Source organism: Malaya genurostris, chromosome 2, assembly GCF_030247185.1.
Source record: "Malaya genurostris strain Urasoe2022 chromosome 2, Malgen_1.1, whole genome shotgun sequence".
NCBI lineage: Eukaryota > Metazoa > Arthropoda > Insecta > Diptera > Culicidae > Malaya > Malaya genurostris.
Window position 1 is genome coordinate 79,680,530 of NC_080571.1, and position 24,280 is coordinate 79,704,809.

Consider the following 24,280-nt stretch of genomic DNA (forward strand, 5'->3'; position numbering starts at 1 on the left):
CTGCTGTTGGACATTCGCAGTGTGAGTTGAAACAAAAGTGATTGCATCATCTTGCTGATAGTCGTTTGCATTTTGCCGCATTTCGTTCGAGAAAAATGTTCCGAACAGTGTTTAATATCGTAGAGAATTCTACAGTTTGGTCTTTTGAAACCGGATGGTCCTTTCCAATACTATCAATCTTAAACTGTCAAACGGTATCAAATCGATTGCTATCTATACATATCTCGAATGCACCTACGTCAACCTCGCGGCTATGTCTCTGGCATTACCTACTCCCAGTTTTTTTTACTAGCAAAGACATCATATTAACAAGATATCGAGCTCTCACATTTCCCGAACAAATCATTGGCAATACTTTTTGTGCGAACATGGCGCCCTTAGGCGAGTCCGCATCGAATCTCGTACATAGAAGTAGGGGAGAGTAGCAGCACTGCGCATCCATACAATTGACATAATTTGTTGAATGTGATGCCGTGCGATGGCGTTTGAAGATTGAAGATGAAGATATGTTCTGAGGTCATTTTTGTAAATTTTTAACGTTACTATAACGCAATATTGCAAAGGAAAAAGATGTGGTCATTCCACAAAAACAAAATTCATTTTTAAATTTCCTACTTTCCAGGACAATTCGTAAATTTTATAATAGGGTTATTGTATTGTGTAAAAAATGAGTTGACAATTGTGAGATAGTGCTGTTATAGCAACGCGAAAACTCGAAACGAATACACCTCTTTTCACCTTACCATTAGAGTCAATGGATTTGTACAAAGACTACAGATGTCACCCTACTATATAAATGGAATAGCCCATTGAAAATGAGACAATTGGTAATGTCACCAGCATTACAGTTCCGAATCACATGTTATCTAGGTTAGGGAAACTCATAAAGAATACCGTTCGATCCGTCATAATTTTCCTACATCCGGCCGAGATTCATGCAGGTGGCAACCCTTTTCAACAGTGGTTTCAATTGCGTATAATTTATTTACCTCTGTCCTACACACGGGTTGTAGAGGGAAAATCACACCAGCTCGTTTTATCGAGGCACCGGAGTGGAATTCATTTTGAGCGCAAATCCATCCGGTTAACCTACAAATGTCTCATCGAGAAATTTAAACAAATATGACAGGCACTGTTTCTACATGAGTGGGTGTATGTGTGTTGAGTAGCGTTTTGATATGGTGCTCACATACTTATCGAGCAGACAATCCTTGTGCAAATATTTGCACAATAGCATTATTCTCCCATATACAAGAAACAGTCGCCATCCAAGATATTATCTTTGCCATAATCCAGTGGCATTACTCTTCGCTGAAGTGGAATTCAGTGAACAATAAATGTGCTGCTTATTACTTAGAAGAACAGATTACATCACAGGCTGCCAGTTCTAGTAAATCTAAATTATGATGGAATTCGAGTTAGAAAAACTATGCAGTCTTTGCAGGTGCCTTTGACTTTGACTGTTGTCAACATGCTTCGGTTGTTTTACAGAAAATCATAATTAAACTAAAAATAGCTAAAATTATGTAGAATATTAATGTGAAAAATAACTATAAATCCTAGAAATGTGAAAAATAACTAGAAATCCTTTTTTCAGGTACGAGAATAAACAAGCTGTTAGAAAATGGTAGTAACAACCAGTCAATTTATTAACCTCGTACACAGATCTGTAATTGACTTTCTTTAATAAATTTGTTTTTTCTCGTTTCCTACTACCGCCTGCTGATCTTATTTGCTACACTCATCTAGCATTATATGTAAACACGATTTACACGTGGCTGATTAACCGTATCTTTAGATATACCGACCGATTTAGCTTTAATGATAATTTGTAATCCGAAATTTGGTTATTTGATAGTAGCCCCACTGGCAGCATTGCCATTTGGAATAAAACAAACTTGCTATTTTTTCAATCCAAGATGCAATTTTTATTCATTTAATTGTGCTAAAAACTAATCACAGTCACTCTGCATTGATGCTGCGTGATGAAACCACAATTTTTTTAATTAACTCCCGCCATTAGGATCTGTGCAGTCTTCTTTGCAACCGATTTAGCTGCTTTTGTCCAAGATTTTCGAAATTTTTCTACAAAAATTATACGCTCTTCTCACAAGAGTCCAATACCGCTCGAAAGGTCGCAACTTCGGGTAGTTGATTGGGTACAATATGGACTCCATTCGATTTATTCCATTCCAAAACAATTTTGGCGTTGTGACGAGATGCCAAATCAGGCCAGAATGGCGAGGAAGCGTCATGGTTGCGTAGGAATGGTAACAATCGCTTCTTAAAGCTTTCTTCACGGTATATTTCTTTGTTTACCATAGTTGCATATTCCCTACCAAATTACGTTTCGGTACAGTTTTCATCTTGAACGACTTCATACTTTGCAAAAGTTGGAGACATTTATATTTTCCTAGCCACAGTACGTACCGAAAAGTCTGACCACTTCTGCAATATTTGCTTCATTCGCGCCCTTCTGGTGGTTCCCAAGATCCGTTTTTGATCCGCTATCTTTTTAAAAAATTGCTCAATAATTTACGTAGATTACTTTTATTTAAACCAGGGTGAATTCTACTATAATTCCAACAAAACTGCACAAAACTAAGGCTGTCGGAACAAAACTCAGCAAGTTATGGGCCTTCATCTTTGTCCATCTCATACTACGAAGAAATAAGAGTTGCGCACACAGACCCACGATTTCTGCTTCGATTGACTTAAAAACTTGACAAAACATTCTCGAAATGTTTCATTATAACAAAATACAAAAGAAAAAATATGGCTTTTTGAGAATGTTAGAGCCTACGTGCTCCCTTGAGTGATAAATTGTTTTCTTAGATTTTATAGACAATAAGCTTTAAACGCGTTTTTCTCGAAATCAGGTTTAGAAAGTCCGTGTCCATCAACATTCAAAAATTACTGCACCATTTTTTTTTCAAATTTTGCACATACTTCCTACACATGAAAAACCAGACCTCAACGTTTTTCTTTTTCGTTGTTTGTTACTTTTGGGAGGTTTTACAGCTACAAAATGGCGGATTTTTTTGGTGAAAAATCGAAGATTTCACTTTGAACAACTACCAAAAATTAAAAAAAATTAAAAAAAAACAAACAGAACCGTTGGGGTCTAGAAAAACTTCTACTCTAACTATGCTGCGTTCATTTGTTCACTTCTGATTAGTCTGCGCTGAGATACAGTGAACACCGCAAATCATGATTTTTAAGAAGCGTCTTCAAAAATACTTCTTTACCGACTTATTTCTCAATATTTTTCCACGAAAAAAAATACAAAATGTTGTTCGAATTATGCTTTTTATCATGCAAAACATTTGAGTTTATTTTGTTGGATTAATTCTGAAAAAAATTTGCAATTTATTCAGGAAAAAATTTGCAAAAATGATGATTTTTTTCATCGTTTTGACCCTACCAAACCCCTCCCCCCACACTTTTTTGTTAAAAGTGAATTTCTCCATACTAAATCCCATACACACATTAAACCTCGGGCGCGAAAATATAGTTTCTCCGATCGAGCTAAAATTTTGTATGGAGCTTATGGGACCCAGAATGAATACGAAAAGTTTGGTGGAGCGAGAAAATAAACCTTTTCATCTTTTTCCCATACTACCTTGTTTCGCCCTAATGACTGACCAACAGAAATTATGAAGATGGTGTAATAATGTTTCATGTGCTAATGGCCAGAAAGTCATTTATCATCATCCGCTTTGAAGCGTAAGTTCAGGAGTATTGAAAGCATTAGACGAAAGATAAAACATTTCCTTTTCGATTACTGTTTTGTCTGACTACCAGTTATAACAGTAGAATCTTTCTTCAGAATGAATTTCGACAGATCATTGGTCGTTTTCTGAGAGAAAAAATATGAGAAAATTAATTATTTCCCGTAGATATCTTGAGAGACAATGCAAAATCCGTAGACTTCAAGAGGTTCATCCGCAGATCCATAGAAAAGGTAGAAATATGTAGATCTACGGATAAATTCGTAGAGTTTGCATCACTGCTTTGGTGTGATTTTGCTGTGTGTCCGGCTGCGACTGTTCTTCGGCACAATTCTGCTGTTCGGTGCTCGCTTCATTCCAAAAGCGTGAGGTGTTCGATGTTGCTCTCACCGTATGTCTCGCTTCGATAAGCTTTGCGCAGAAAATGATGGAAAAAAGTATTCATGTTTATCTTTTATACCGATGCAGTGAAAAATTTCGAATCTATTGGTAGTTATATTATATAAATCCAGATCACTGAGCTATGAGCATTCAAAACACGACAAAGGCCAATACGCGTCATGAATTTTCTTCTTCGATGGTTGAAGGTTCCCAACATTACAGAAAAGGAATTATTTGAGATTATGTCATACACTTGAAAATTTTAACTTAATGTTATGATCATATTTCCGATGGCATGTAGCAAAAATTATGTTGATACGTTAGATACAACAAGAAATATTCACAAACAAGAACTTATCACTCTCTTATAGGGTAAATTTTGAAAAGGCTCCCCATAGTAAAGTAAGTCATAATAACGGAAAAAAATCTTCATTGTTTATGTTAAAACGGTTATTCATAGAATGATTCAAAATTTGTTGCAATTTACTTACGTCCCGGGTTGGCGGTTCAATACATAGGGCACTGGTCTTACAAACCAGTTGTCGTATGTTCGGAAGAATTCGTAGTGTCAGTAGAATCATAGCACCAGTCATGCAATGGTTCTGTACACTCCGAATCGGCTGCGAAGTCTGTTGAAACAGAAGGTCAAATTCCACTACAGGAATGTAATACCAAGGCTTTGCTTTGCAATATACAATTTGAGGCACAAATCTCCAAATATCAAGGGGAACGTGCCATTTGAGCCAATTTGTTCTGATTCCTGCAATATACTAACACATCTCTCCACTGAATTTTAACAGTAATGTAACATCCGTCAGGCACCCAACTCTCCACCTTACTGATGATGGCAAGAACCGGGCGAAGGTACTCGTGTTAGTTTCTAGTATTCTGCAGCTGACAACTGTGTGGTAACTGTCATGCCTGGTACAGTGATTCTATCGAAACGGAACAGAGGCCATAAATCTCCATTTCTATGAAAAGGTTCGCATTCATGGCTAGTAAGCTAGCCGACAAGTGCCTACCAACCAAGGCACGTCTCAAAAGGCACATATTTTGAAAAATAGGGCTCACAGCTTCATTCAACACGATAGCAGATATGAGATGGCATTTTCATGGTTAACTTCCGTGAAACAAGAAAAAAAATCAAATTATCGTTTTTATCAACATAATCATATCGGATGCTTCAGATAACAAAAAGTAGTTTTTATGCTGAAAAACCAGAACCACAAGACCATTGTGTTTGGTCGCCTTCGAAAAAGTTAACTACCTACTGAAGAAAAAACACCAAATGTGTGCAGATAGATATGCATCACATTTCAACCTACTATTAGCGTGTCAGTAGAGCCATCTTTTAGTTGGCTTCCGTTTTCCGGCCTTGTGAGGATGGAAATCGTACACCTCAATGGGCACAGTGTCGAGCCGAGATAGCATACATTACTACGCCGAGAGGTGTTCGCAACCCCAATGCCAAATATCCTGGTAGTAATCTCCGTTCCCCGTGCTCAGATGCTAACAATAACAGGGGAGCAATAACAGCAGAGAACCGAAAATTACTGCTTCCTCTGTATGAGAAGTGTGCTCTATATCGTGCGTAGGTATGAATTCTAAATCCGTGTAGGTGTATTAAAAACTGGGAGCAGAGCCAAATTTACACCAAAGGATCAAATGACCTTGCATTTCTTGCCATCCATGGCTACGAGAGTCGAATCGAAACAAACGAAGTAATGTTGAGGGGTGGTGCTGAATATTGTATAAAATGAATTTTGTAGTGGGATTTGAAAAGCTTCTTAGCATCCGTATCGGAACTGATTCACAACCGCAACGCAATAGAAGATGTGTAGAGGTTTATTTCCAACTGTTTTGAATGTGAATGTTTTAAAACGAAATCGATGAAATTGTTTACGTTTGAATTGGGTACGAAGACAGAAAGGTGACTCCACTGATTGGAAACGAAGCATAACTTATTGGCTTCGCAGAATGGATCATAAAGTTGTTTGTTTTGCATCAACTATTTTCCGACAGTAGCTGTGTGCATATAGGTAAAGCATTTTGACATTAAAGAAATTATAAATACGTCGGTAGTATCACCCATATCAAGCTTCGAAATAATAAAGGATAGAAATTTATTTTGCAGGATTTACCTGCACGGGATTCATCCGGCAGTAGCTGTGGGACTTACAAAAACTCTGCCGTGCCACAGTACGACCGTAGATTTGTATGATTTAATTCGTTATGACGTATAGTAATCATCAATTTAGCTTAAAGGTTGAGCCGTATTTGGCCGATCTGAGCCATCCGGAACCGACTTTTTTTGCATCGGCTATGCTTAGCCATAGCCAAAGCAGAAAAAATGAAGAGTTCGAATCGGTCGGATCGGCCCAATGCGGAAATACCTTAAGTGTTAATCAACATCCAACGAACGACGGATCCGGAATCGCAAGATCAGTGATTCCCGAAAGAGTCGATATCGACCTTCATTGCGAAATAGCACGAGGCAAGACTACATATGTACCAGGGAGAATTTGAGTGATAAGAGGAATTAATGCAGGTTTCATTACAGAACATTAGAATTCTATATAGGTCATAAATTTACAAGACCTGTATGTTGGATCAGTTTTAAAGATTTAGGTATAAAGATACACAGAAAGAAATAATGAAATTTACACGACATGTAAATCAATAGTAACATGGGTTGAAACGAAAGTTTTATGAAAACCATCATTGATGCAGATCTATATTGGATTTTCAATCAATAGTATTATATCTTGCGATTAACGCTCAGTTTTGCGATTTAATATTATTGAAATGTACAGAATTGTACAGTAATTTTATGTTTAGTTCAACAAATTGTTTTAGTCTTGTTAAGACGTCGACGTTAAGAGTATTATATCTTGCGATTAACGCTCAGTTTTGCGATTTAATATTATTGAAATGTACAGAATTGTACAGTAATTTTATGTTTAGTTCAACAAATTGTTTTAGTCTTGTTAAGACGTCTTGAGTTAGTTTTGAATTTGACCAGTATCTAACGGGGAAAACATATGAAAAAAAAGACATGCGAATGCAACTATGTAATGAAAACCGCGAAAATGTTACTGCAGAGACGGGACTCAAACCCGTAGCTAGCTTCTAATCAGAGCTGCTAAATGTCACTATCTACTAGCAACTTTGTACGACGAAGATTGGAAAGTTGATGTCACTGGACTGCTGCCAACCAGGCTCTACCAATCATCCATCATATATTGAGTGTCTGAGAGCCGATCTGTCATAACTTAAATTCTCTTGATATTACACTCACCAGGACGCTCATTGATTGCCGATGCGATTGACATTATCTTCATTTCTCCTGTCACTGCTTGATTACGATGTGACTAAATATTAATCAAGCAGCATAAACATTGAATTCAATTCATTTACACCAATAAGTTCGATGTCCGATGACTTTTTGCAAAGAACAATGAACTTTATCAATTTATGTTTATGTTAGTACTCTTATGGAATTTTTTTACTTCAACAGGGATGAGGAGAATGAGAGAGAAAACAAAAAAGTCGTCTGTCTTTGACTGATTATAGGTACTTGGTCATAGAACTATCGAGTACCTCATTTGACAGACACTTTGACCGTACCGATTACAGTTGACGATGATTTTAGTCAGTCTGCCAAGGTCATTTGACATGACTGACAATTTTCAACTCTGCTTCTAATCGGGGAAATTATTTTGCCAAGTAAGGTGAAATGTAGCGGAATGCTCGAATCGCGTTTTTGATCAATTATTCAAAAACTAGACTGATTTTCGAAAAACCAAAAACACGAAATCAGATTTATCACAACTAAGTATTCTTAGAATTTTGAAATTTTGCTTTGCCGAGCAGTAATTGGTTTTTGAAATGTATAAACGGTTACTGTTCCATTCCACGGAGATGGTTTTAGAACTGAAAAGTAGTGTTTGTAGCAGAATTTCACATAGAATCTGAAAATGCAACTCAAAATTATAAATTTTTAGCCAAAACAACCGAAATTTGAAAAAGTTTACAAAAACTTCTCCGCATTTTTTTATCGCTTGCGCGCTGCTGTTTCGTATTGAGATGGTGTGAAAAATTCACGGTGGACTCGGTGGCATTATATCGTGAGCAAAAATTACATATCACATAATTTATGCGAATTTATTTATGAATTTATGCAGCATTGGGTTTTGTGTTCAAATGAAAACGAGTTGAATACAATAAAATGGATATTGCAAGAAGTCGTGTCCAACTCTGTTGAGCTCAATGCACTGATGTTGCTGAAGCAATAATGCTTGGCTGTGTAATATTATATAATAGGTTTTATTTCAGATTGTAGCAATTTTTATACCACAACTAAAACTTCAACCTTGACAGGCTACTGAATGAAATGAATACTAGCCAACTATTATCGTTCATGTAGAATATTTGAAAATGTAAATTTTATATAACCTGTGATACAAACAATGTGGCCTGGTGAACTACTGGCAAAGATATCAAAAATACTTGAATATTCTCTTGTCTTCAATCGTTCTTTTGAAGAAGAATTCATGCTTGCTACTAAACTCAAGCATATACATGGTGAGCAAGTTAGTCAATACATAAAAATATAACCTCATGTTAGTCATTCATAATTACTCGTGATTTATAGCTCTAGTGTAAGAGTAATCACTAACAATAACGATTGAATTAGCATACATTCATAGTGTGAAGGATTCAAAAATCCATTACGTCCAGTCTTATTTATAAGCCAACATAACGAGAGGTAAGCCCACTGCGCTCAATCACTGAAAAAAGTTCTGGTTTCTATGTGTCGGTTTTTCTTGTTATGCTTTGTGCGACGGTTCGTTCAACTGAAGCGGATAAAATTTTGCGCGCATTTTATGACGCTACATTTCACCTTAAACTACCCTGCGCATGTAAACACATAAAGATATAGCTCAATTGACTAGAAGAACTAATCAAGCTTCCAGGGATAGGGCATTTTCACACAAAAAATGCCAACAACTCCTTTAATATTGAATGGATTTCAACAAACTATGGCTTGTTTGAAAGATATTACAACGAAATTTCTACATTTTGGAATCTGTTTTGTTTTTGAGGTCAATTGTGACAGATTTTGTCAAAAAATTGCACATTTTCACATAAAACTTGGTATAACTCTAAAAGTAAACATCGGATTGAAGAACGAAAACAATAGCGTTCTGACTGATAAAAGACCTTTTATTTGCAACTAGTCCGATCAAAATCGGTTCAGCTTTCTCTGAGATCTAAGCCTTTTTATACTGTACACAGTGTCCGATTTAGCCCCGGTCTCCGCTAGCAAAACACATGAAAACTTCTTTTTTTCTGTGAACCGCTGCCCGACAGTGTGACTAGGGATAGTTTAAACACACACACGCATATACATATACTCACATACACACATACACTCATATACATATACACACACATTTTTTGATTTTAGGGAATAATTTTTGGTTTCGGCTCCGACGTGGATAATTAAATTAGTGTAGGTTAGGGATGCACGGTTAATCATTTTCTTGTACCAGAACCTCACCAGTACCCGAAAAAAAAGACCCGTACCCGACCCGAATATTTTTAATAATAATAATTCCAAACCCGAACCCGACTGGTACCCGCTAAAAAATAAAAATCTTTACCCGTATCCGAACCAAACTCGAAAAAACTTTGGTAATCGGGTTCAAATACCCGAAACCCGATAAAATTTTTGTACCCGTACTCGTTTAAAAACAGCCATTGGACACCGGTATGTTAGCACCAGTCATTTGAAAATACACTGATACTCATCGCGACTCTCAAATTGTGAAAATTACTTCCACTTGATGTCCCAAAAAAGATAGTGATCTGTAATAATTTAGGCAAACCGACAAGTTATTGTGAGAGAATCGACCCGAAATTCTCTAATTTTCGTGCAATAAACAAGGTAAACCGTAAAACAGTTGCATTAATAATTGCTTATTTACGTTGCAATCAGCTGATTTTGAAGTTTCGATTTAGATCTCAACAAGATGGTGTCGTGACAGAAGGCCGGTTTAAAATGAAAAAAATCGCCGACCCGTACCCGACAAACAATTTTTGTTCTGTACTCATTGGGTTCGGGTTTGGGTCGGTTTCGCGTAAAAATACCGAGACTCGACCATCTCTGCTGTGGATACCCTCTTAGAAAAAAAACACGTTCAACGGTGGTCCTACATAGGTCCAATACGTTGGATCATTGGTCCAATGAAAGTCCAATCAATCGTTCAACGGGAGGCCAACACGGGGCCTTCGTTTGCCGATTTTGAAACAGACCGTTGTACCGTATGCCATTTTTTTCGTTCAACGAACCCGGCAGACAGAGGTCCATTATTGATCCATTTTTAATATGAGGAGTTGGAGCCCGGCTGAACTAGTTTTACTGCAAAATTTCTGAAGTTTTTTCCACTTATTTTTTTAAACTAACACATGGATCAATAAGTCCCGAGACTACAGCAGAGATGGCGCTCGTAGTAAACCAGTAACCACGTCTTTCTAGAGAACTAACCTTTGCTTGAAACGGGTCAAAATTTTAAGTCGATCCGACCAGAAACAGCTGAGTTATCGAGGTTGGAGTAAAGTTGTTTTGTAGTTTGTTTAAAAAATGGAAAAAACCGAGTTTCGTGTTTTGATAAAACATTGTTTTTTTAATGGGTAAAAACACCGTTCAAGCGAAACAATGGATTGAAAAATGTTATCCGGACTCTTGTCCATCAAAAGCAACGATTTGTCGGTGGTTCACCGAGTTTAAACGTGGTCTTACCGACACAAATGACGCGTAACGCTCGGGTAGACCTGTGGAAGCCGTTACACCGGAAAATGTGAGTGAAGTGACAAAAATTATAATGAAAGATCGTAAAGTGAAGCTCCGTGAGATTGCTGAGATGACACAGATATCATATGGAAGTGTATTTACTATCCTTCATGAAAAATTGAGCATGAAAAAGGTTTTTCCAAGTGGGTGCCGCGATTGCTTTCGATGGAACAAAAACAGCAACGAGTCGATGATTCAGATAGCAGTTTTTCGCTATTTACTCGCAACAAAAAAGATTTCTTGCGTCGTTACGTGACCATGGACGAAACATGGATACATCACTACACTCCAGAGTCGAAGCGGCAGTCATCTGAGTGGCGCACAGCTGGCGAAAGCCGTCCGAAGCGTCCGAAAACGCAGCAGTCAGCTAGCAAAGTCATGGCGTCAGTTTTTTGGGATACGCATGGCGTGATTTTCATAGACTACCTCGAAAAAGGTAAATCGATCAACAGTGATTATTATATTGACTTACTGGTGCGTTTGAAGGAGGAAATCGCAAAAAAACGACCGCACATGCAGAGAAAAAAATCCTTTTTCATCAAGACAATGCACACTGCCACAAGTCGATGAAAACAATGGCAAAATTGAACGAATTGGGCTTTGATCTGCTTCCCCACCCCCCATACTCGCCAGATTTAGCCGCCAGTGACTAGTGGCTCTCTTCTGACCTTAAAAAATGCTCCAGGGAAAAAGATTTTGCTCAAATGAGGAGGTCATCACTGAAACTGAAGCTTATTTTGAAGCGAAAGATAATTTTTTTTATAAACATGGTATTGAAAAATTGGAAAAACGTTGGAACCATTGTATCATCTAAAAGGTGATTATGTTGATGAATAAAAAAAATTTTGCAAAAAAAATGTTGTTTCCATTGTTAGTCTCGGGACTTATTGATCCATGTGTTAACACTACGTATCTGCACAATACTTCTACTTCACGTAGAATAACAACAAATTTTCTTACTATGTAAAGGTAACATTCAATTTTCAACAAACCGTTCCAGCAAACTGAACGAATATTTCGTGCAATATACGAATGTCTGTTCAAAAAGTTTCCGGAATTTTTGAATCCGGTGGTCAAATTTTTTTTTATTGTGTTGGTACATATGTCCCTAATGTATGGTGAAATTTTCAGCTGTATTCATTGTTTACATTCTGTCTTGTAGCGGCTGGTAGACGTGTTTTTTTGAGCTCGGCGATTTTTGTTAGTTTAAACAATGGAAGAATTGAAGAGTCAAAGAATTTGTATTAAATTTTGCGTGAAAAATGAAATAAAGTACAACCAAGTGTGCGAAATGTTACAGAGAGCCTACGGTGAGTCTGCTATGAAAAAAACAAGTGTTTACGCGTGGTATAAGCGTTTCCAAGATGGCCGCGAAGACGTTGAAAACGACGAACGCTCCGGTCGACCCAGCACGTCAATAATCGATGAAAATGTGGGAAAAGTGGAAAAAAATGGTCAAACCGTCAATAAGGAGTATTACCTTGAAGTAATGCGACGTTTGCGTGAAGCAATTCGAAAAAAACGCCCCGATTTATGGAAAAACGATTCATGGGTTTTGCACCACGATAACGCACCTGCTCATTCATCGTTGCTTATTCGTGATTTTTTGGCTAAAAACAAGACTTTAATCATTCCTTTCGTGACCGTCGTATCGATCGGATGGTAGTTTGCATTAGAGCAGCTGTGCGTTAATCCATTCTAATCCGTTTCAAGGTCATTTAATATCAGATCTTTTGTTCGTGAGCTTGTGCAGTAGATCAATACAGTATAAACAATAAATACCGTTAGACAGTGCCGGGTGCTATTGTGGTAAAACAATAAGAACAGTGAACCGACGTTTAGTGTGGTGCCGTGAACCGGTGCTGTGTGCATATTAATTCTCGGAGGTCGTTGTAACTAACGCTTGGCCTCAGCGGCCGAGTTGCTACGGATCATTAGCTAAGTATAATATTTTTTCCCTTCGTGTCCCTTTATCGTCTTATATTTTGACTCCCCCTATAATTTGCGCGGAACCTCAACCGCGCTATGGCAAGTCCATTAAATTCTCCCCTGCCCCCCGAAGATAAAATGGAAACAGATTTTAAATCTGCTCCAAATAGTAAGACTCACCGGGTTAAACAGTATCCCGAAGAGCCTTCACCCTCGGCCGGCCTTTATGTGGTTTATTTTCGGACCAAAGAGAAGAATAAACCGCTTAATATTTTGAAAATATCTAAAGACTTGGAGTCGAAATATACAACATTGAAATTTATTTCAAAAATTCGTCCCGATAAGCTCAGGGTCTCGTTGACCAGTCTGAAACATGCTAATGAGATCGCTCGAAACGATCACTTTACGCGGGACTACCGCGTTTATATACCAGCTCGCGAAGTCGAGATAGACGGAGTGATCACGGATCCAAGTCTGACATGCGAGGACATTCTCAAACATGGGGTCGGATGTTTTAAAGATCCCTTGCTTAAGAATGTCAAGATACTGGACTGCAAACGTTTGCATTCAGTATCGATCGCCGCGGATGGGACAAAGTCTTATCCCCACTCGGACTCGTATCGGGTGACCTTCTCCGGCTCGGCTTTGCCGAAATTCGTTCTCCTGGCCAGGGTTCGTCTACCTGTACGACTTTTCGTACCACGGGTAATGAATTGCACTAGTTGTCAACAACTAGGACACACAGCTTCCCATTGTGGAAATCGGCCCCGCTGCTCGAAGTGTGGAGAGAGTCATGCGGATGGCGTTTGCGACAGAGACATTGAAAAGTGTCTTTACTGTGGGGCGGCCCCGCATGACCTCACAGCATGTTCTGCGTATAAATTGCGTGGAGATCATTTGAAACGATCTCTCAAGCAACGATCAAACCGCTCGTTCGCAGAAATGCTGAAAATCGCCACACCACCTGAACAGAACCCCTACACCTGTTTGTCTGCGGACGATTGCGACTCTGACGATCCTCAAGAAGGTACATCTTCAACTGTCCCTCGTAGTTTTAGGAAGAGGAAAAATATATCATCTCCTAAACTCCCTAGAAAGGGTTCGAAGATATCTCTTGAAGGCCCTCCAAAAGTAACAGCAGAAGGAAGTGTTGGTAAAAAAAACGAAAAGAAGAAGCCAAAAGCTCCTAGTTCCGGAGACTTGAAATCGGAGAAAGAATATCCAACACTTCCGGGGACACCCAAAACCCCGAAAGTCCCCAAGGAACCAGAAAACACATCAAGTGCTGGACTTGTAAAATTCAGTGACATTGTGGACTTTATATTTTCCGTCTTCAACATTTCTGACCCCCTAAAAGGTATTTTGATGACTTTCCTGCCAAAAGTTAAAATGTTTTTGATGCAGCTGACTGCAAAATGGCCCCTCCTCTCAGCAATCGTTTCCTTCGATGGCTAATTTTTCGAACGAGGTCAAGGATTCGATCACTGTTTTACAGTGGAACTGTAGAAGTATCATCCCGAAAATAGATCCTTTTAAATACTTAGTAAATAATCTGAAATGTGACGCATTTGCATTGTGCGAAACTTGGTTAACTTTTGATGTATCACTAAACTTCCACGATTTTAACATTATTCGCCTGGATCGAGATAATCCCTACGGAGGAGTACTTTTGGGGATCAAAAAGTGCTATTCCTTCTTTCGAATTAACCTCCCCTCGATATCAGGTATTGAAGTTGTCGCATGTCATGTCACAATTAAAGGCAAGGACCTTTGTATTGCTTCCATCTATATTCCCCCTAGAGCCTCAGTTGGGTACCACTGGCTCAGCAGTATCATGCAACTTCTTCCCGCACCGACGTTAGTTTTAGGAGACTTTAACTCTCACGGTACGGGATGGGGTTGTCTTCATGATGATAACAGATCAGCTATGATCCATGATATTTGCGACAACTTCAATATGACAATCTTGAATACGGGAGAAATGACACGAATTCCCGCACCACCAGCAAGACCAAGTGCGCTGGACTTATCCCTCTGCTCGACATCGCTACGGTTGGATTGCACGTGGAAGGTAATCCCTGATCCCCACGGTAGCGATCATCTGCCTATCGTAATTTCAATCGCCAGCGGATTAAGACCATCGGAAACAATCAATGTTTTGTATGACCTCACACGAAATATTGATTGGAAATGCTACGCAATATCGATATCTCAGAAACTAGAAACAACACAAGAACTTCCTCCGGAGGAAGAGTATACGTTTATGGCTGGCTTGATTCTCGACACTGCGATTCAAGCTCAGACGAAACGTATACCCGGCGCGAATACTAACATTCGTCCTCCCAACCCGTGGTGGGACAAAGAGTGCTCATCACTGAACGCGGAAAGATCTTTAGCATTCAAAAAGTTCAGAAAATATGGAACACCTGATAATTATAGAAATTACGCAGCGCTAGATAAGCAAATGAAGAACTTAGTTAAAGCAAAGAAACTAGGTTACTGGCGACGGTTTGTTGACGGATTAACAAAAGAAACATCGATGAGCACTCTTTGGAACACAGCCCGACGAATGCGCAACCAAAACACAACGAACGAAAGCGAGGAATATTCTAACCGCTGGATATTCGATTTCGCTAAAAAAGTATGTCCTGATTCTGTTCCGGAACAGAAGATATCCCGCGCCGCGACTTCGAATACAAACGAAACACCGTTTTCGATGGTAGAGTTCTCACTTGCGCTCTTGTCGTGTAACAATAAGGCCCCGGGGTTAGACAGAATTAAATTCAACTTGTTGAAAAAGCTTCCTGACTCTGCCAAAAGGCGCTTGCTGAATTTGTTTAACAAGTTCCTCGAGGATAATATTGTTCCACACGACTGGAGACAAGTGAGAGTTATCGCCATTCAAAAACCTGGGAAACCAGCCTCCGATCACAATTCGTATCGGCCGATTGCTATGCTTTCCTGTATCCGGAAGTTGTTCGAAAAAATGATTCTCTTCCGTCTAGACAATTGGGTCGAGACTAATGGTTTACTTTCAGATACACAATTCGGCTTCCGCAGAGGTAAAGGAACGAACGATTGTCTTGCGTTGCTCTCAACCGAAATTCAAATGGCATTTGCTCGTAAAGAACAAATGGCATCAGTATTTCTAGATATCAAGGGGGCTTTTGATTCAGTTTCTATAAATATCCTATCTAAGAAGCTGCACCAGCATGGTCTTTCGCCGGTTTTGAACACCTTTTTACATAATCTATTGTCCGAGAAACACATGTATTTTGCACATGGTGATTTGTCGACAATACGATTCAGTTACATGGGTCTTCCTCAGGGCTCATGCTTAAGCCCCCTTTTATACAACTTTTACGTAAACAACATTGATGAATGTATCAACACATCTTGCACGCTAAGACAACTTGCCGACGACAGCGTTGTGTCCATTATAGGACCCAAAGCTGCCGATCTCCAAGGACCATTACAAGATACCCTCGACAACTTGTCGACATGGGCTCTTCAAATGGGTATCGAGTTCTCTACGGAGAAAACTGAGCTGGTCGTATTTTCAAGAAAGCGAGAACCAGCACAATTACAGCTTCAACTAGGGGGTGAAACCATAGCTCAGGTCTTCACATTTAAATATCTCGGGGTCTGGTTCGACTCCAAAGGCACCTGGGGATGTCACATTAGATATCTGAAACAAAAATGCCAGCAGAGAATCAATTTTCTTCGCACAATAACCGGAACTTGGTGGGGTGCAAACCCAGGAGACCTGATCAGGCTGTACCAAACAACGATATTGTCTGTAATGGAATATGGATGCTTCTGCTTCCGATCCGCCGCGAACACCCATTTCATTAAACTGGAAAGAATTCAGTATCGTTGTTTGCGTATTGCCTTAGGTTGCATGCAGTCGACTCATACGATGAGTCTCGAAGTGCTCGCGGGCGTCTTACCGTTGAAAAACCGATTCTGGGATCTCTCATATCGATTGCTAATCCGATGCGATATCTTGAATCCGATGGTGATTGAAAACTTCGAAAGGCTTGTCGAACTCAATTCTCAGACCCGTTTTATGTCCTTGTATTTTGATTACATGGCTCAGAATATTAATCCTTCTTCGTTTGTTTCCAACCGTGCTCATTTCTTGGATACTACTAATTCTACTGTGTTTTTCGACACATCCATGAGAGAAGAAATTCGTGGAATTCCGGATCACGTGCGCCCTCAAGTGGCCCCAAATATTTTTTATAATAAATTTAGAACAGTCAACTGTGAAAAGATGTTTTACACTGACGGATCAAACATCAACAGGTCCACAGGCTTCGGAATCTTCAATCAGAACATCACCGCTTCGTACAAACTCAGTGATCCGGCTTCAGTCTACGTCGCAGAATTAGCTGCTATTCAGTACACCCTCGAGATCATTGAAACCTTGCCCAAAGACCATTACTTCATAGTCACGGACAGTCTAAGCTCAATAGAAGCTCTCCGGGCAATGAAGCCAGGAAAGTATCCCCCATATTTCCTGGGGAAAATACGGGAACATTTGAGAACTTTATCTGAACGGTCTTATTTAATATCGTTAGTCTGGGTCCCCTCGCATTGTTCCATTCCGGGCAATGAAAAGGCAGACTCATTGGCTAAAGTGGGCGCATTGGAAGGTGATATTTATGAAAGACCAATCTGCTTCAATGAATTTTTCAGTATCTCTCGTCAGAAAACTCTCGAAAGTTGGCAAACTTCATGGAGCAATGGCGAACTGGGACGATGGCTGCATTCCATTATCCCTAGGGTATCGACGAAACCTTGGTTCAGGGGGATGAACGTGAGTCGTGACTTCATTCGTGTGATGTCTCGGCTCATGTCAAACCATTACACCTTCAACGCGCATCTCCGGCGTATTGGAATCGTGGAGAGCGGTCTCTGCGCTTGTGGTGACGGTTATCAGGACATCGAGCATGTCGTATGGACGTGTACGGAGTATCGTGACGCCAGGTCTTTATTAAAGGACTCCCTAAGGGCCCGAGGTAGACCACCTGAAGTTCCGGTCCGAGATGTGTTGGCTAGTCGGGATATCTCTTATATGCTTCTTATATACCAGTACCTCAAACACATTAATATCCAAGTGTAATCTGTTATACCTCGCTCAGAAAGTATAATCTCCACCTACAGGTTCGACACTAACATCCGCTCGATTCTCTAGATCACCGTCCCTGTCCACCATCTTCATTGGAACTAACAAGATCTTTTTTTGTCACTAACTTTTCGTTCCCCCCTTCCATGTCTCTTCACCATCTCGATGGCAACTAATTAGATCTCTGTAGTTTTCAGACATTTTGTTTCCATACCCCCTATTTACCTCGGTTTTCACAATATTTACTTTTTTTATTTTCTCATCTCTTCGTAACATCACCATCACCGCCTACGGTCCTACGCTCCAGACGATGACCAGCATGCGGGCCACCCGCCGGGCCTTCGTAGCCTGGGGGTGTTTCCCGCGGACCCACACGAACCGAAAGGAAGCGGCCATATATAGCACCATTTGGAATTCATGCAATATTCAATTCACCGACACCTGCCGAATACCAGCTAAAAGCTTTTTTCAAAAATTCTAGACGACATAATCTAATGATACTATTCTAGTTTTAAGTTAGTCGTTAATTAAGATTAGGAAATACCCTTGGCATCTTAGAGCTTAAGCAGTGTGCCTGAAAATATATATTATACTATTGAAAAAAAAAAAAAAAGACTTTAATCATGCCCCAACCTCCTTATTCACCAGATATCGCTCCGTGTGATTTTTTCCTGTTCCCAAAGTTGAAGAGACCCATGAAAGGACAGCGTTTTTCATCGATTGAAGAGATAAAGGCAGAATCGCTGAGAGTGCTACAGAGCATTACAAAAAGTGACTATCAGGGGTGTTTCGAAGACTGGAAAAAACGCTGGCATAAGTGTATTATATCTAGGGGGGATTACTTTGAAGGGGACCATATAGATGTAGACGAATAAATAAATATTTTTTTAGAAAAATGAGAATTCCGGGTACTTTTTGAACAGACCTCGTATCATTCAACAAGCGCTCAAAGACCAACAAAATAGAACGGCCTGCTGAGAGGGTATAGAATAGTCTATTCCGTCGGAACGATCAAAATTAGCTCTGCGCCTAATTCGTTTTACTGTTTTTGAATTAGTTGTTTTTAACAACAAAAATGCCAAAATAACTAAGAAATTAGTTAAAATTCAAAGTTTACTTTGCTGAAAAAAGCTTTTGTTTTCAGAGCATGTGATTATTTGGCAAATCTTCTGGACACAAAGCACCAAACTTTCAATCCAACACGAAATTTTCATTACCAACTAATTTTGTGGTTGAAATCATAAAAATTGACGCTGTCTAACTGTCACCATAACTGCCTAAAGACAGCACAAAGAAAGTAAAAATGAAATTGATTTTATTAACAAGTTTATTAGTCAAAAACTCATAAAAAGTGTCAAAGCAACACAATTCATTAAAAAGCTAAAAAGGATAGTCTAGTTGAAATTGCTTGCAAATGGTATTGATGGTTTTTTACATGTGTTATGGTATATACATATTTAAATTTTTAAACCGATATCTAAAAATGCCGTAAACTCTTAGAGGAAAGTGTTTTTTGTGCAGAATTTGTGCACAATTGATATGAATGTAAATAACAATGTTTTTCACGTGGAAAAGTGAAGTGAGTTTCGTGTGCTGCACTCTAATTTTATATGTCAAACGAAATTCGTTGTATCTTCCAACATAACAATATTGCAGCTTGTTATGGTTTATTCAGCAGAAAGCTGCCTCGAAACAAGAAGAAAGGTAAGTTGTCTTCTATTCACAACATAGTTTTGGATCTAGAAAATAAGATCCATCACAGTTTGCGTAGAATACTCGTAGTGGGAGGTTACTTTTCTCTGTAGCTCCTTGTTGTTTTCGCTCGGGCTGCGCCGTCCGTAGTACTATTTATGTTTGGTTTTTGCTTTCGGAGTGCAAAAAGTTTTCAGTGAGAGAGTCACTGTCGCAGACTGCCTGAGTTTCATTTTTGTTTATCTATTTTCCGTAAATACAGCACGGGAAGTCGCTATAGTATTTATACCTGCCAAAATAGTAAGAACAATCTCAAATGCAATTTTTTTTCGGCAATAGTGTGCCATCTAGTGGTTAGTAGTCATTACAGTATGAACAATTTTTCGGTGACAGCTGCAAATGGCAGAATTTAATGTTGGCTGTTATAACCAATTAAAAGTCAAAAATTTGACAGTTCTGCAGTTTCACCATCCACCGACGAAATCGGTAGTCTGCAAGATCGGTTGTATTCAAGACTGATTTCGTCGTGTATCGTCGACTGTTCTGAGATTATAATATATTATATTTCATTATACTATTACCAAAAAAAAAACAAAGTGATATCAAAACAACAAAATGATAATCCCTTATGCAATATATGGCTATCGATAAGAGCGTTCATTCAAACATGTTTTTTTTTGAGATTCGGAGATATATACTGAGAAATTTTGTCAGTATTGTTAAAAATTATAATTGATTTCTAATACCTAGTTGAAATAGAGCAAAATTACACGAATTATTAAATGTGGTGTTTAAGATCAATATTTTAATTTAGCTAATATCAGTAGAAATATTTTATTATATATTATTTTTACTAGAATCAACTGTCGACATAAGTTCAAATAAAAAAAAGTTGATATCAATAACGACTTTAGTTACATACAACATTTTAAATTAGTTGTAATCACTAAATCTAATACCAAAGTCAACAAATATAATTGCTAAAATCAACTAATAATATCAATCGAAATCAAAAAAAAATATTTTTGAATTTAGGAACACCTTCTGTTAAATTCATCCATTCATATTTGTTGAAAACAATATTTTATTTTGCTAAGTGAACTAGAAAATTAGTTGAATGAAAATGGAGTGTGTCTTAGCTAAGAAATGACAGCATGTTGAATTGGTGAATTTAACTAAAACATTTTTAAAGGAATAAGAGTTAACAAATCCAAATTAGCAATATTAGGAATTTTTTAGTTGTCCAAAAAAATAATTAACTAAAATCAGTAAATCAATTATTTTTTTTCGCCAAAATGCTGATTTCGGTCTTTGCGTGCATAATTTCCACAGCGGTATCGCAATTGAATCATTCATGTCAAAGTTAGTAAGTTGAACGACTAGAGAGGTAGTCGAAATCCCCACTAAATTAAATAATTGAAAAGGATAATTCACATTAGAACGTTCTTACGGATAGATTTGTTATAATAAGAAGGAAATTTTCGACGTAACCCAGAGACTTGTTTTACCAAAAATTAAAGATTACATAGTAAAATTGAACAAACTCAAATATTATTATAGAAGCCTGTTTGCAAAAAGGCTTTAATGAGAATTTATCGTGCATTGAAATTTATTATTTTAGAAAGATTCAAATTATGGAGTACAAATGTACCCCACGAAAGCGTTTACGTAAAGAAAAAGTGACGAGAGAGGGTTAATAAAACTTAAAATGAGAACATAAGAGTTTCAATGAAAACAGCATTCGAAAGTATTGGGATAAGCGAATAATCTAATAATTATATTAAGACTGTTTTGAAAGCTATCAATTGAAGAAAAGTCGAATAATACTATAATATTTAACATTTTTCAGTAAGCTAGTCATATACGAAGCTTCAAATTTACTAAACATTCGACTGAACAGAAAGTGTGGCATATCATTAAATCATAATTTATCTTATGAATTGAATATAAAATGTCCTTGTCCTAAACGCTGCTGTGCATGTGTTCCGTAAAATTTAAAGTATACATTTAGAAAAAATCGTGTAGTTCTACGTCTTCTGAGTCTGGCATAAAAACTGACACATTTTTACTGTTCATTTAACACCTGTTCATGCATTCTAATGTATTTTTAAGTGCTTAAAAATATGGAGCTTTACGCGACTGCACGAAAGGTTTGGTATGTTTCACACAGATATAAGAATTTTTTTAAATTAATTCACTTGATGAATTACGTTTTAATTAGTTTTGTTATATGATTTTTTTGTCACCAGCAAATTTCATTAGTTAGTTAACATTATTAATATGAATTCAAAATCCATATTAATAATGTTATTTTTTGTTATTTTTCGCATTACTTGTTGAAAAAAAAGATTCTGTACATTAGCACTTAATTTATTATTTTCAATATAATCAGTGATTGACATGTAAAATTTATGGATTGATCCCTCTTTTTCAAGTATTTTCACACTGTCGTCACTCTTACAAAACACAACACAAAATATGAGTGATGTATATTTATACACCTTTGTTGCCGCTGTAGTAAATTTACGTACCTTGTAACTGAATGAATGAACCAGAGAAAACATTCACAATCTCCTTCTGCAGAACTATTCGCACTTGTGTTCGGATCACGGAGCCAACGTAGGTATGCTCTGTTGACGAACAAGGAACCACTCACCCCGAGGAGAGAAGTCTATTACGAAGTGATAAATTCGTTTTACTAAGTATATAGTAACAAATGCGATTTCTGCTGCTAGTGGCAGGTATTTCAGACAAATTCACATGATTCGAATACGCGATAATGAGGAATAGGAAAAGGAGAAGAGTTTAGGCGTAATTCGATTTCGTAGTAAGAATCCTGCCGTTTCACCAATCAATTGGTCGCTAGCAGCACTGCACCAATAACAATCTTGAAACCATGTTCATTTTATGTCTGCGTTATACACATTCACTCTGACAGCAACGCACACCCCACCCAGCCCAGATGTGGACCACAATGAGGAGGATTTTTTGCCTCTTTTCCGAGAAGAAAAACGCATTAAAAATTCTAATCCACCACACCTGCTATGTTCGTTGACGCAGTATGCATGCACTTTGGTACTTGATTTTGGCAGGATCAGCCATTCAACTATAACACCACTGCTACTTATTTTCACTATTCCGCTATCCTCGTCTAACCAGTGGCTATAGCAATGCGCGGGATCACTGCTGCTGCTATTCGGAGCCTGTCTGGTGTTCTTTCCAAACCGAAGGACGTGTCGCGAAAAACTGAGAGCATATCGTGACGGGTGGTTGCATAAATACAGGCTTACGGTTTGGTTTACGGTTCTGAAGTTCTCCTGGGTGTGGGTGCGTGTGGTTTGTAGCACAGCGAAAACTAACACATGCGCAGCTGGAACAGTGAAGGCCAGAATGGGTGCGGGCTTCGACTTTAAGGGTTGTTTTTTCACAAGAAATAGAAAGAATTGATTTTTTTTACGTCAACACATTGAATAAATAGTGAGACGACAGTCAAATTGATTTAAAAAATGATACTTAATTAATCGCATAACTTTCAAACCCTTTGGACATTGTGCGATTGAAAATTTTGATAAAAAAGAATTAAATTTGGGTATAGACCATCTGCGATTTTACCATAATTTTTTTTCGGGTGCTGAAGCGCGTACCACGGAGCGGTTTCTTGAGTCGACCGAATAGGAAAAAGTCGCAGAGAGCCAAATCAGGTGAACTCGATGGTTGCTGAATGGTATTCGTTTCGTTTTGAACCAAATGCTTACGAATAATGATGGCATTGTGTGACGGTGCGCCATCGCCGCGATTTCCGTCATATTTTGAAGCCTTGTCAATGAAAAGTAAGCGCCCTCAAAATACTGTGGAGCAGAAGTACGAGGTTGCGTAAAGGAACCTGACACATGTGGTTCTTCAACTACACTGGAACCAAACAAGGGAGGAAGAAACCGAACACGGTGAAGGAATGAAGGCTCATTTTCGTCTAGTAGTTTTCCATCATGGAACACTTACGCACATAGGGTCAGAAAATGACCTTATGGATAAAACCTCTATAACCAAAAAAACGTAAGTTTAAAAAATAGTAGTAGTATTTAAATGAAAGATGAAACTTTGCTCACATCCTAAGTATGACAAACCATTTGAGTGCACTGAAGACTGATTTGAGCATCCTGAAAAATCTATACACTGAAAAAAAAGAAAGTTAAACGCTTTTCAATCATAGTAAAACGCATTCAAAACTTTTTTCCTTATTTTATTTTTAATCCTGCTATTGAAACCAATACATTGACGTTACTGGGGTTCGTGTCTTTTGACGCATTAGCTAGTATCAGCAGCAAAAGCAGTTGTTTTCGAGAACTCAAGTTCTTTATGAAAAATAATCGTTTATATACTATAAAACGATTCTACTGAACATATGCAACAAATTTATTTATAGTGCCTTCCTTTTAAAAGTGATCGATTTCGAGATATTTAGACAAGAATTACGAAAAACTCAGATTAATGCATAACGCCGTTTCTAAAAGTTATAGGTTTTTTTTTCCATAAATACGTTTATTTCATAGGCAATATACA

General features: G+C 38.1%; 1 protein-coding gene across 1 annotated transcript in view; it reads right to left on the reverse strand.

The window, feature by feature from the left end:
- Positions 1–22,951, reverse strand: part of LOC131428207 (uncharacterized) — a 58,222-nt gene extending 35,271 nt beyond the window's left edge. The window contains exon 1 of the mRNA XM_058591952.1: positions 22,252–22,951. The gene's annotated coding sequence lies outside the window, so the exon portion shown is untranslated. The remainder of the gene's footprint in view (positions 1–22,251) is intronic.
- Between the last annotated feature and the right edge of the window lie 1,329 nt (positions 22,952–24,280).